General features: G+C 40.9%; 1 protein-coding gene across 1 annotated transcript in view; it reads left to right on the forward strand.

Moving 5' to 3' along the window:
* Window positions 1-1,103: 1,103 nt before the first annotated feature.
* Window positions 1,104-13,893, forward strand: part of LOC105694480 (probable cationic amino acid transporter) — a 59,804-nt gene continuing 47,014 nt past the window's right edge. Inside the window, exon 1 of the mRNA XM_012415175.1 lies at window positions 1,104-1,179. The gene's annotated coding sequence lies outside the window, so the exon portion shown is untranslated. The remainder of the gene's footprint in view (window positions 1,180-13,893) is intronic.

Consider the following 13,893-nt stretch of genomic DNA (forward strand, 5'->3'; position numbering starts at 1 on the left):
CCTTATCGTTACCCCGGGATAACGAAACAACAAACATAGTCCCTGATCATCGTTAGTCGTGTGGGGACTTTCTCGAATAGGACAAACTGGGGACGAAGTAGGAAGACGGAGAGGAAGAAACGTGAAAGTGAGTTCATGGAAAAGGGGCCCGATTTTCGAGTTCATACGATGAACTTTAGCATGCGAAATCGACAGATGGACTTTGAAATGATGACCGATGACGCGACTTCGCAACATTACAAGACTTCTCGTGTGAATCTATTTATATGAGAGTAAAACGTCGTATAAACTCGAGAATCGGGTCCTTGATCCCTCGCTGTACATTCCGTGACCGATGGTCGGATCGATTTGGGCTAATTTTTAATTTCCGGGAATTTCTTCGTATCCCAACAGGGTGGATCTCCGCGTAACGGCCGCTACTCGCGCAAGGTTATGCGAGACGGCGAGGCGGAGGATTCTGCGGCGACGGTGGGGGTCGGCGCCACCTTCGCGAGCGCGGTAAGAAGTTCCACCCCTGCGAGAGTGGCAACGCCGCCCCGCGGTCGGCCCACGGTCACCCCCCGCGGGCAGCAGGGGGGACAGGGAGGGGGATAAGCAGGTAGGAGCGGACGGCGGGTGGGTGCCTGACTAAAATGTGACTCGGTCGAGGAAACGCGCTCGCCAGCATCGAATCCCATTTAGTTTAGGGAGGTACGCACCACACCGCGGACATCTTGCGCGGCTCCTTGACGAGCAGGCGGCGGTCCGGTGCGCCCTAACCTCTCTTTTCGAGTCGCGCGCGCGCGCGTGCGCTCGCAACTCGAGCCGCCCCGTAAACACGCCGAGGGAGGATCTCGAGTCTCGAGCTGTGCGCCACGGAACGTACATATCATTTTTCTCTAGCCTTCGGGGCACGGACAGACTGCTCCCCTCGACTCGAACGCTTCTATTGAGGCGGCCGATCCTGGGCTCGTGGTTCGGGAGCGCCACGCGAGGCGTCGCGCCGATTCCGATTCTGATTGGCCGATTCCGCCCGACCGGCGAACCCCATTGGCCGAGCTCGGGCGCTCCCTCGCCGACCCGCCGCGCGACCCATGACCGAGTGCACTCGCCGACAGTCGACCGGGACTCTTACGTAGGAACGAAGAAACTGTGATCTGCGTGGGCGCGCTAAGGAGAGAGAGGGCGCTCCCCGAGCAGGTGAGTGAGCCAAAGGTGCCGGACCTTCATCCGATTTGCCCGCGCGAGACGCCTTTTTCCTCCCTTTTTCTACTTTACGGGAAGTGCTGGTATTTCATTCCTATTACGTTAACTGTACAATTTATCGAATTCGAAGGTTTTATATCATGTGTCTGTATATGTATATATTGATATTAGCTAAGAAATGTTATAAAGCGTTATAGGGTACTCCGGATGTGTATCTCGAATAGTTCATTTTCATTCATTATTAACAGGTTTAACGTGTTAAGGGGATAAACACTGACAGAAAAAATAGCTTCCTGAGGTTTCTTCTTCGTGACGATCGTAAAGCAGGTAGATGAAAAAGGGAGTTTGCATGGAATTACGGTAATATTTTGATGATCCGCGAAATGGCGCATGTTTTTTTAGAAAATTCGACAGTTGTCCAGAAAACGTACTAATTTTTTTTTCCCTACCACTTTTGGGGCGAAATGTCAATTGTATTGAAAATCCGTCCGATTAACGGAAACGGCATTCGTGTACTTTGAGAAAATTCTGGACGGTTATTTCAATTAACTTTTAACTTGACGGGGCACAACCGACTAGAATTAATGCAGCCTGCAGAGTCGAATTTTGTACGCAAATAATGGAAATTAATCGATTAAAAATATTTTCCAACGGTTGAATGAAAGACTCCAAACTCGTTCTTGTCCTCTCATTGCTCGTGGATCCATTATAGACTGTATCCGCAGTCTTATGTTTCCCCCTGAAAAATTTTTGTTTGCTATATCTATCCTCGTCTTTGCGAATTCGATGCTTATCGGGACGTACGCATATTTATCGCGAAATTATTACGTCGGAGGGTTTGCTATGATTTGATCTGAGAAACAACATTTTCTCCCCTAATGTCTCTTCTCCTGAGGAGGTGCTTTTTACGGGCTCAATCTTTATCCAACCTTACCCTAATGTATACACTCTATCAGGAATGATTACCACATTGAAAGATCCGTGGGGATGTAATTATCAACCCCCCCCTTGCTGGGGAAAAATCATATTTCCCCTGGTCTCTCTTTCATAGGAACGAAATGCTTAACTTTTGACCACGGAGCGGCGAATCATCCCTAGTAGCACAAAATATTTGTCCTGTATTTTCTATATATTTAACGAATATCGTACATTTTGTAAATATTTAGCAGACATTTGAAATATTTGCCAAACGTTTACTTTAGAATATTATCTCTATAATATTTATATAATATTAGCTCCATGTGTTTTCATAATATTTTTCTACCAGATATACAAAACATTTCGTTTCATTTTAATACAAGTATTTTTTAAATATTATCTGCCGAATACATTATAAACGTTTTAAAAATATTTAAAATCAAAATCACACGTTTTGCTCCCATAATGAAATAGCGGAACGAAAATATTAGAAAAATTTCTCGTGTTTTTTGATACCAAATGAAGTGTCCGATAATAGTCGTGAAGTAAAAAATGTATTTTTATTATGTTAATAAGTTAAAAAATATAATTTCTCTATATGTTTATAAATTATTGAAACTAAATATGTCATTGAGATTTTCAACAAATATTTCAGATATCGTCGAATGAAATCTACAGGAAATCTTAGAAAATCTGTCGCGTGAGATATTTAGCAAAGATTACAAAGAAATATTTAGAAATTATTCTATGCTACTAGGGATCGATCACGTAAGCCGATTTGCAAAAATGGGGGAGGAACGTAAAACCGCTGATCGGCCGCCACCGTCGACGGAGAAGGGAATACAAATTATCACCGATACGGACCACGAATATGAAAACGATTTTATTCACCTGCGTAAATATCGATTATACCACGAGTAGTTAAAACTGTCCGATTAACGCCGCACGCGGAAAATTGTTTGGTAGAATCAATTGTAGTTTTGTTGGTTCAACCATAGAATGTGGTTATTAGAGCGACGACCAAGTATTTGGTTGGGGTGACAGAATTCTTTTGTTAATCATTTTTGGTTGATTACATCACATATTGCGGTAGATCGTACCATATGTTAAAGTAATACTGGTCAAATGATGGTTTTTAAATGGTATTGGTAGGGGGGGTATAAATTGTCGGTAGGTTGAGGGTTAATGAATCGGGTAATGTAGTTAGTCATTTAATTTCGTAAATGGAAATTTGCTTATAACAAATTTTGTATCCCGAGGAATTTGCAAAATCCTGCACGGTGCAGCGTCTAGTTTAACACTTAAACGGACATTGGGGCATTTTGACCGAATGTCATTACATCTTAAATTTGCATTTTGCATGTGCAATCTGGCACTTTGGCATACTCTCACGGGGGTAGTTGTGATTAATAATGGTCGAAAGGGAAAGAAACATTTGAATCTGTTTTTTGAAGGCAGTCGTTTATATATATATTTTTCATATACTTATGATGTTGGGTAAAAAAATTAAATTTAAGGGTTAACGAAGGAATTCCTTTTTTGTTTCGATCGACTCTTCACCGGAAGGGCCGCGTTTTCCGAGCTTTTCCGGGGCTGGAATCTTCTGATCTTCGGAGCTTTCCGGGAATGCCTGCCGTTATATAAGATCGTGCTCAGGGCTTTTCGTCGATGACACTGGCAACGAGGGTGTTGTAAAACGTGGGGTAGAATAGGCCGCAATTTCGCAGGGGACGATACCGGAGCCTACTCGTTATAATAGAAAACAACGATACCCCGAAGAGAATAACCGCGATCCCGGTTTTCCTTTTTTTTTTCTCTTCTCCTCTCGAAATTAATTAGGGAATGAAACTTGGCAATTTTGAAAATAAAGGACCCGCCAGGAATCCCAGGGGGAAAATTGAGGGGAGGATTGTGTTGATGCTTTGAATAATTGCAGTCTTAATTGGGGGCGCGAAAAATATAAACCGTGCGTTTAGCACTTGGGACAGAAGTTATACACTTTTGTTTTCTTTTTTATTTTTCCAGGGATACGTGTGACTAGTTGCAACGTAATTAATGATGTAGGTGTAACGATTGTTTTTAATGGAATAACAGAAAATATAATGGTACTAATTATGCTTGGATGGGATTTTATGATTCATTCCCCGAATGAATAATGAATGCATTTTCATTATTATGCATTTGTATTCGGATTCTCTTTGAATATTGAATTCGCTATGGGTTATTCATACGTTAGCCGTATACATAATAGATATTTATTCATCCCGCGGGTAAATGGAGAGTAAACTTCCAATTGTACCGTTGACGAAAGTCGATTCCCAGTTATGAAAATGGAATTCTTGGGGGGCACTTCAGACCCTCCGAATAAATATCTTCCTTTGACTGGCTCGGTATCGACCTTCCCTTTGTTGGCTGGAGAACGAAGTTTAGTACGACGACATCGCTCGAGAATTTCGGAAAAGAGATTTAATCATCGGGATAGTGGTTAAATCCTTCGTAGGAACGACGCGAGGCGATATGAATTTTTTGCGTGCCGGGTAACGTAATTACCGTCGTATGTCCCTCGGTACGGCTAATTAAACGGATTCTACCCTCGAGCTTTTCAGGACCTTTTCATCCCGCCGTAGGACGAATTCATTTAATTCGTTCATGGTTCATTGCTCCTCCGAGTTACGTAAAGCAAATTCAGCGAATTCAGGAAATTCAGGTGACTCGGCGGCACAATATTTTTCCGGATTTTTTCTCCACGTTGAAAAATTGCCCCGGGGAATTATTAGTCGTCGGTAAAAGTGTACTTTCGTGTACGTGCTTTTTCCTGCTTTATCCTGCTTCAAAAAGGAGCGATGGCGGGTATATGGATGTTTTGGTTAAGGTTATTGATTTTGGGCCCTACTTGGAGTCGTTAGATTTATCGATTGTGAGTCTTCGAAACACCGCTAATGTGGTCCATTCTTATGAGCTGGAATTGTCGTAACAGTCGTTAAGGGCCAAACTGATTTTACGGGTCTTGGGGAAATACTTTACGACAGTAGTAGTTAGGGTTTTTATTGGCACTCGAATGAAGTATGTCGGTAGAAAAGGCGAACCACCTCGTTGCACATTGCAAAACGTTTTCGGAGTCAAATGTCCCTTTCCTGTTGGTTGAAGAATTATTTCTTTCATGTAAGTTTTCCTACATTGCGTTGGATTTCTTACCTTGTATCATATTCCTCGGATGATTATTTTATGTAACAATTACACATTCATTTAAGCATCGTCTAATTTTAAGCGAAATTAATTGAATCAGTGAACGCTAAATAATTATATTCTGAATACGACATACATATTATTTACAGTACGTGATGTACGTACAGCAATGGTACACGCAAATATGCACTGAATTATTCATCGCAATTAATTTAAGGAAGAATTAATCCAATTAGAGAATGATAAATAATAAAATTGGTACATTTCGGATAATCGGTGGGACGAATCTGCGCTGCCATTTATTTGAATATATGTATAAAATGTTCTCAAAGTTTCAATGAATTATGTACATTCCTTTCTTGTCAAAAAATTCATGAATATCATAAAAAAAACGTAGTCCTAAACCTATCTCCCCCCTTAAGTTGAGAACTGTATACGTTCACAGGGTATATTTTGATGGGTTATACACGAGACTGAAATATACAAGGGATCGGATGAGACGGAAAGTTGAGCTTGCGACGATGAGGTCGGTTTTCTCATACACCGGGGAATCGAATCCTACCTAATAGCTTTTAATACTTTATAAATTTTAACAATGGGCTTGTACATGTTTATATGTCAATTTCGAAGGGTCGTTGACGAGACTGAAATTTATTGGGGCTCGTATAATGCGGAAAGTTGAGCTTGCGATAATGTGGTCGGTTTTACCGTGAACCAGGACACCGAATTCTATTTAACAATTTTGGCGAATTTTAAAAGTATGAGTGTATATGTTTGCATGTTAATTTCGAAGGGTTTTTATGTGAGACTGAAATTGAATGGGGCTCGTATAAAGCGAAAAGTTGTGCTTGCGACGATGAGGTAATTTTTCTCGTGGACTCCGACCACGAGACTAAACTTTTACTTAACAAACTTTTTTGAATTTTAAGAATGACTGTGTATATGTTTACACATTAATTTCGAAGGGCTGTTGACGAGCCTGAAATACACCCAGTGGGTTTCGAATGAAGCGGAAAGTGCAGCTTGCAACGATGAGGTCGGCTTTCTCGTGTAACGAGACACTGAATCCTAGTTAGGTACCTACTTTTAGTAAAGGTTGGTAACGCAATCACGTAACCACTAAACCCATGGCCGGCGCTTTTTAAAGCCCTTTACAGTGGATTGCACTCTTACGCAATTACGTTTAACCCCTAAAATTGGCGAAGAGAAAGCAACGCCGATATTTTCCTGCTAATTTCGACTGCCATTTTCTCCGGGCTCCTCTTTCGGGTGTTACGTTGTTCGGCTAATTAATTACTAAAGTCTTCCTTGTCCGAAGAGATTTTATAAAAAATTGCACCCCTGAGGGAAGGCCGTGAATAAATTGCGGAGGTTCCTCTTAAATGAAAATTCGATACGGTGGTGTTGATAAAATTCCTGGGAAGAGTCAAGGGGTTAATTACTCAGAAACTCATGGACATTAATGCTCGAAATTACGTGGAAATCGCAAGCAGAAATGACTGGAAATCGTTGGAAATCACCGAAACATTGACAATGTTTTAATGCCGAACCTTACTTGGTATCGAATTATATAATTGTCTATCATATGAAATCAAAGACAATCGGTTCTGAAAAAAAGGAAATCGTTTTCATTTATTTCCGAGTGAGTAGCTCCTCGGAAAGAGTAAATCCGCGAGGTAGAATTTTTTCGATATCGAAATCTCTTAACCAATAGCTCGGCAATTACGTTAAAAAAAGCTATTTTCTGATGGATGAAATGTTTTCAAAGAAATGCATTTCAGATTTACGTCTACACTACTTCGGACTACATAATTTATAGAAAGCTCTTAATTACTTGGAATTTCTTAAGAATTAATGATGAACGATCGACGCGAGAGCGGTTTTCCAATGAGTTCAAAAGGTTTCCTTCATTTGTTTGTTCGATATAAAATATTTGATCTCGCGACGTCGTTAAATTTCGGCGGAACGATGGCTGTTGATTAGCTCTGATGGGATGCACCCGTGGGAGTAAGTTCGTTAAATCGATCGGTGATTATGCCACTCGTAAAAAACAAAAATGCTTAAAATCCATCGACGAAAAAAAAAAAGATAAAAGAAATAGCAACGGAGAGAATCAAATCCGCCAATCGGGCGGAAAATCGAGGACGCGCCCGATGGAAAAACGAAGGGAAAAATCCGGGCGCGAACTCGATAAGGGGGACTAAAAGTCGCCTCTACTCGGTTGCCTAAACGAACTTAACGGCCAACCGAGTACACTACGTGTTGGCAACTAGTTATTTTCTCGCGTGGGTGGTTAATCGCCATGGTACGTGTTTCCGTGCGTGTATCTCTCCACGTATGAGTACGCCGTAGGACGGTGTACACAGAATTTTCTGTTATTGTCCTCCGACGAACACTCGCGAGGGCTCGAAATGCGACAGAGGAAATGGATTTTCATTCGGTTTGACCAAAATAGACGAGCCTATTTCGAAAATTGATCCTTTAAATTATTCCACGTGTAGTCGATATTTTATAAAATGAAATTCGGCGAATTCTCTTCGGAATTTTTTCGTCCGATTTTCGTGTCCATTTTTGCATTAATTTTTCGTGAAATGAATTAGAGGAGTGGGATATATCCGAATGTATAGAGCTTTCGATTACGATTCCTTTGATAAGGTCCGCGAGATTTTCCGCGGCTCGACTTGTCCCGAATTACGGCAATTAACCTGGTAATTAGTTCCAATCAATTAGGGGCAGGAAAGTTTGTCCGTGCAATCTGGGATAAAAGTGGCTTTTAATAATTTCCATCTATTTGATTCATTAAATTTCTAACTGCATCCGCAAGAAATATAAGGGCCAATTTGCGAATGTAATTCTGCTGCATTTTGGAAGATAACTTCTCCAATGGCGAACATTCTTTTAAATTTCACATTAATTACCGAAATTATTTAACGTTTACTTCGGGTTACGTAAAATTCGTTTTAAGTTGTTCGGCTGGAGTTAAAGGTCAAATCTGTGTCTGGAAATCATATCCCAGTAATTTCTACTTATTATCAGGAATAATTCTTCCGACAAAATCCGCCGCGATTTTCCGCAAATCCGACTTGTTCAAGATCGAGGCCGATTATTGGGCCAATTAACGCCAATCGATTATAGGGGAGGATCAAGGGGAGAAAAGTTCGCCTAGGACATCTCGGGCGATACATTTTTTCTTCCGAAATATCGCAAGATTTCCCTAAAGTGCCCGATTCTCGCATCCGTGACAAAAGGATCTTCCGATAATTATTTCCGGCCACTCGTTCGCGGTCGATTCGAGGACTTAAACTTCGGCTTTCCGTTTCCATCTTCAAAGGAAATGGCATCGTCCCCTTGAATGCATCAACAGCCTCGAGGAATCGGGCTAACAATGAAGAAACTTTGCGGTTGATAAGCATTGTGCAACATTTCCTCGGTAGTAATAACTTAATGCTCAAAGCTTGAATCGCGGGCTCGCGAGCATTGCAAACTTTATACGGCAGTTCGCACAGTCAATTTTCCATTCTACGGCATAAAGATGAAACACTTTCGAGTCCAATTTTTAAGTTTCCGTCGTAGCTTTACGGCAAACAATTGTGAATTTTATTCAATTCCAAGTACGACAATTAATCGTACATACAATCACTCAAAGCCATATCCTGGATATAACCACACTTCCAAACAAGATATTTTAATTTTACATTTTATTTATCTATATTGTAAACAAGTGTTATAAATTTAGTACCTACGTGCATTAATTTCCCTGCACCGTTTCAAATAATTCTAACGCGATGTTACGAAGTTATTTCGAAATTGATATGAATCAATCCTAATTCAGGGTCAGGACGTCAGATGTATAATTTCACTGCAGCTTTATGCTTATCCGAGTATGCAGGAATTTTATGAACCCTTTTAACAGTGCTAAGACGATGAAAGAAGGAAATCATAAATATTCGGTACTGGCATATAAATAGCGTTTTTCTTTTTCTATCATTTTTCAATCTTTATCTCTGCTTCTCTTCGGAGGAGTTCTACAGAAGTCAGGTCTGACAATTTGATAACGATACGACTTCGGAGCGTCGCAAATGCAAACTACTTTCGACTTTCCTCTTTGGCCCCCTCGTTCCACTCTGTAAATCCGAATCTTACAGTCTAATGTACACGAGTCGAGGGCATCAAGACGTTAACTAGTTTCAAGGAGAGCATTCGCATCGCGAGGAGCAGGATCAAGGCTTATTTCGAGCCCTCTAAGTGCACTTCGGGCGTCGTCGCGCTTATCGCTACGCCATGGAAGAAAAATGTTTCCGACTGGCCATTTCCATCCGCCTTCGAGTATTTCTCCGATTTATGCACGCCGGATATCGATAACGCGAGCGTAGAGCCTTATCGAGCTCGGGAGAACCGTCTAGGCGACAAAAGGGGCAGAGCGTCGAACCGAAGTCGGCGCAAAAAGCCGGGGATTCAGGTTAATGTTCTTCGGTTCCAGGACACGCGGAACAATGCACGGCCAAGCAGCCTTCTGTCCTCGAGTTCACCCCCTGACCCCTTTTCCGGAAAACCTCCTCGCGATGACTGGAAATGCAAAATCAACTACCCCACTCCTCCTGGCAATCGCTTGCCCCTGGCGTGTTGTAAGAACCCGGTGCTTGCGATTTTTACCCCTTCCCGGCGACACCGACTAATCGATGAGGAGCTATCCGTTCACTATAGATTTTTGCCTCTGGGTAAAAAATATTTTTCCATCAAAGAATGTGCATCAATCCTTAGATACACTTACACGGAGAGAAAACAGTTGTTATAATGACTACAAGTGTGATAGATGTAATAGCAATCGCTGGTCAAGATGGCCTAGTCGAGGATGGGAATTTTTATTTAATGATATATAGTATAGTAGGATAGTAGCATATTTAATGACATATAATGATGAAAAATGATAACTTCAAAGGCTTTGAGACTGTCGTGGAGATGTCGTAACAACTCGTCGGGGGTGATTTTAACCCTTTTTCTATGACAACTAATCGATACGGAGACTCGTTTGTAATAGACTTTACATTTCTCATCGAGGACTTCCTCCCTCGAATAGGTTATAATTGATTGGCGCTAATTGCCCAGTTAATCGTCGTTAATGCTGAAGATGTCCGGTCCGCGGAAAATCTCGCGAACCTTATCAGAGGAATAATTCTCGGCGGTGGACCGAGATTGGTGAGATGCAATTTCCAGAGGAGACTGTTTAACCTCTCGGCAGTGCCCGCTGAAGCAGAATTGCAATCGTAAATCGGCCCTTAGGTTTCGTGCAGCTGCAGTTACGGACTTTTAATGGACAGTCGTGGATGCTTTTTTTATGAGCTTCTTGCCGTGGAGCTTGTCGAACCGGAAACGGTACCGACAATCGCTACTTTTCCGGCCGTTACGACTTCGGCACCGTGTCGGAAGATTTTCCTCGATTTTCTATAATACCATTTATTTTCCTGGATTTCTCTTAATATATGGTAGTAATCGAAAAACCTGTCAACAATAAACTTTGTTGAAAAGACGTCCCTCGTGCGCACTTCCTATATTTTGCACGTTCTTATGTTTATTTTCTTTTAATATTCGGAATAGTCCCAACCGCGCGAATATCGGTTTATTTGATATATTGAGAGGAATTGTTTCACGCCGAGCTTTTTGCAGATATTCTGTCCGATGATTTGTCGCAATTGAATACAAGAAAGTAGGTCAGAGTGTTAATCGACGTATCGTTATATGAGCAAGAGGATTATATGTATAATATGATCGAGGTTCGGTATTTCCGCTTTTAAACCATCTCGCCTGGTGGATTAATTTGTTGAGTCAAATTAACGAGAGAATGCGCTTATCAAATTACTTGATGAGAGTTCGATTAACTATAGGTGTAATTCACATTCGTCTGCGGGCAGACGGGGCTTCAAACGTTGGTACATCAATATTTTATGGTTCCCATAACGTTTCGCCAGTGATGGTAAATTAATCTCATATCACCCTGGGATACGCAAATACAGGGATACACGTAAATTCATCGTGAAAGCTTGCGGATTATTGAAATGCGGAAGCGGGAATACGAATTCCGTGATGTCTTAGAGGGATGAAAATGTAGTGAAGAAAGTTTCGAGAGGGGAAATAATTCCGACAGGCATGGCCGAGTTCACCAACGATGCTTCTTATTTATTTGCAACATTATGCGTCGGTTAAAAGTTGAAGTTTACCTTCAGCCGACCGAAAGTAACGTTTGGCGAGGGTACTCGAGGGATGAAAATAGCAGGAATTCGAGCGGTTATTTTTTACAATTTATGCTCTACCCAAGCGTTTGACATTTTCGGGGGAAATTTTACCCCCGAAGCATCCGTGGATTCCGATTTTAACGAAAAAGGGGAATTTAAGTGGGCGAATGCAGACGGAGACCCCTGAGTCTCGCCATCACAGGGTGCACTCTCTTATAACGAGAATTTCTTTTGAGGTGAAAATTCAACCTTGACGAGAATATATACTTTTCCCTCTCTGCGAAAATGCTGCGAGCTACGGGATGAAGAATGCATCATTTATTTTATATTATACGACGACTTTTATATCCGTGTGCGACGTCGTTGGAGAACTGCGACCCGTGGAAGCACATTTTCTTTGCAATTTAACAGATCATCCAATATACGTATCAAATTGCGCAAGTACACGTACAATGTGGATGAACGAACTTCTCTGAAAGAGTTGCGAGGTTCAGGTTTTCAGGAATAAACATCCGGATAAAAAATAAGGAAGGGCGAGAGCAAGTTAGAGAACGTTAAGAATAAATATGTAGGGAATGAGAAATGCAATAAATAGTTTCGATGTTATTTATTCTACGTTATGCTAGGATTTTTGTATCTTTATTCGGAACATAAAATTGTTAATAGGAGGTTAGGTGTCTTCGAGGTGAAAATTCGGCCATTTGAAAAGAGGAGATTTTTCGTGGGCGATTTCAAGCGAGCCAGAAATTCCGGGACTATCGGTTTACCGAGCAAGATCCGAAGTATCCACGGAAAAATGCAAAGACCCACATTATTTCCAGGAGTAACCCCTCGTAAAGAAGGAACTTCCCTCGAAACTGCGACAGATCCCCATCTTGTGCCTTTGAGGATCCATCTCGTTAAACGGCGCTTCCCGTTCCTAGCGAAACGGGTCCTGTACGACCTTCCTTATTTTACCTTCCGGTCGTCACGTTTACGGTTTTATGGTGCGTTAACAATAACTGGGAAAAATTTAAATTCCTTCGAGGCGTCCTTTAAATCGCGAGGAAGATTCGACCCATTTAATCTTACTTTGCTGGACCTCTCTTATGTTATTTTCCCGAGAGACTACTATAACTCGGAAATCAGTAAAAAGCGATCTCTGTCTTTGAGAAGATTGTCTTTGATTTCATATGATAAACAACCGTGTGATTCGGTGACAAATGACGTTCGAGCTTAAAACTATGATGTTTCGGTGATTTCCAACGATTTCCAATGATTTCTGCTTGGGATTTCCAGCTGATTTTCACACAATTTCGAGCATTAAAAACCATGATTTCCTGAGTGAATTATCCCTCGAATTTTCCGGTTTACTTGCATAATTATATCGAGCGTTAACAATATCTGTAAAAGAATTTTAGTTCCTTTAAAGTGGTCTTTGAAACGCGAAAAAATATTTATGCTCTCTCCAGGTCGAAATATTTTTTCCCCGCTTTTCGAGGAATTTCGAATATTAGCGGATATTTTCTCGATACGTCACTTTCGATCATCCTGATGAATATTCTTTCTAGTTATATTCCCGCCACCTGAACCGGAAAAGATGGATGGATAGCATTAATAAGAATTTTTAGTGAGCTTTGACATTGTTAGAAGCTCTGAAAAATGTTCACCAATTACGAGACACTTTATTTGCAGTGCAGAATTGTCTTTTCAAGAAATTTCTCAATACCGGTTAATATTATTCGTGTCCTATTGAATATGTCAAACGCAGTTCAACGGTATGGTCTCTTCCCACAGTATCCAATAAACATTGTTCGGCTCAAATCTAGCGTATGAAGTTCAGTGAAACGTTGCGTTTTGGTAAATCAGTTAAGGATTTAAAGGCTTAATATTCTTAATTAAGAAGTCTCTGAGAGCATGTTGTTGCTGTTTTTGGCAGTTAATTTCTAAAAATTAAAACTCCACTTGATACCTTTCAGTGAAGTATTTCGGTGGCGGTGAATTATAAAAAATGAAATGATAATGGAATCTCGTTTGCTGATATGCTGATATGCTTACTTGATATGCTGAAAAATGATTTTTCTTTAATTTTTCGTCGAATCGTTGTTTCTTGGCGAAGAAAATATTGGCCACTGTTCAGTAATAACGTAGCCAGGATTTTATCCTAAAGTGGTCCTCCACCATTCGCGTTATGATTTGTCGAGTTATGACATTGATCCTTTCCCATATAAGACTCACGAGGACAAGAAATTGCACTCATGATGAAATATTTCAACGGCAAATTGCCATAGTAAATTATAGCGAGTGGAATGGAACGTAGAATTTCTTTACAAGCTAAGATATATATATTTTTTCTAACTTTTAGTTAGTGCTTTTTATCTCGCCAATGATATAT

The sequence above is a fragment of the Orussus abietinus genome, unplaced genomic scaffold (genome assembly GCF_000612105.2).
Source record: "Orussus abietinus isolate OABI.00-Male unplaced genomic scaffold, Oabi_2.0 scaffold20, whole genome shotgun sequence".
NCBI lineage: Eukaryota > Metazoa > Arthropoda > Insecta > Hymenoptera > Orussidae > Orussus > Orussus abietinus.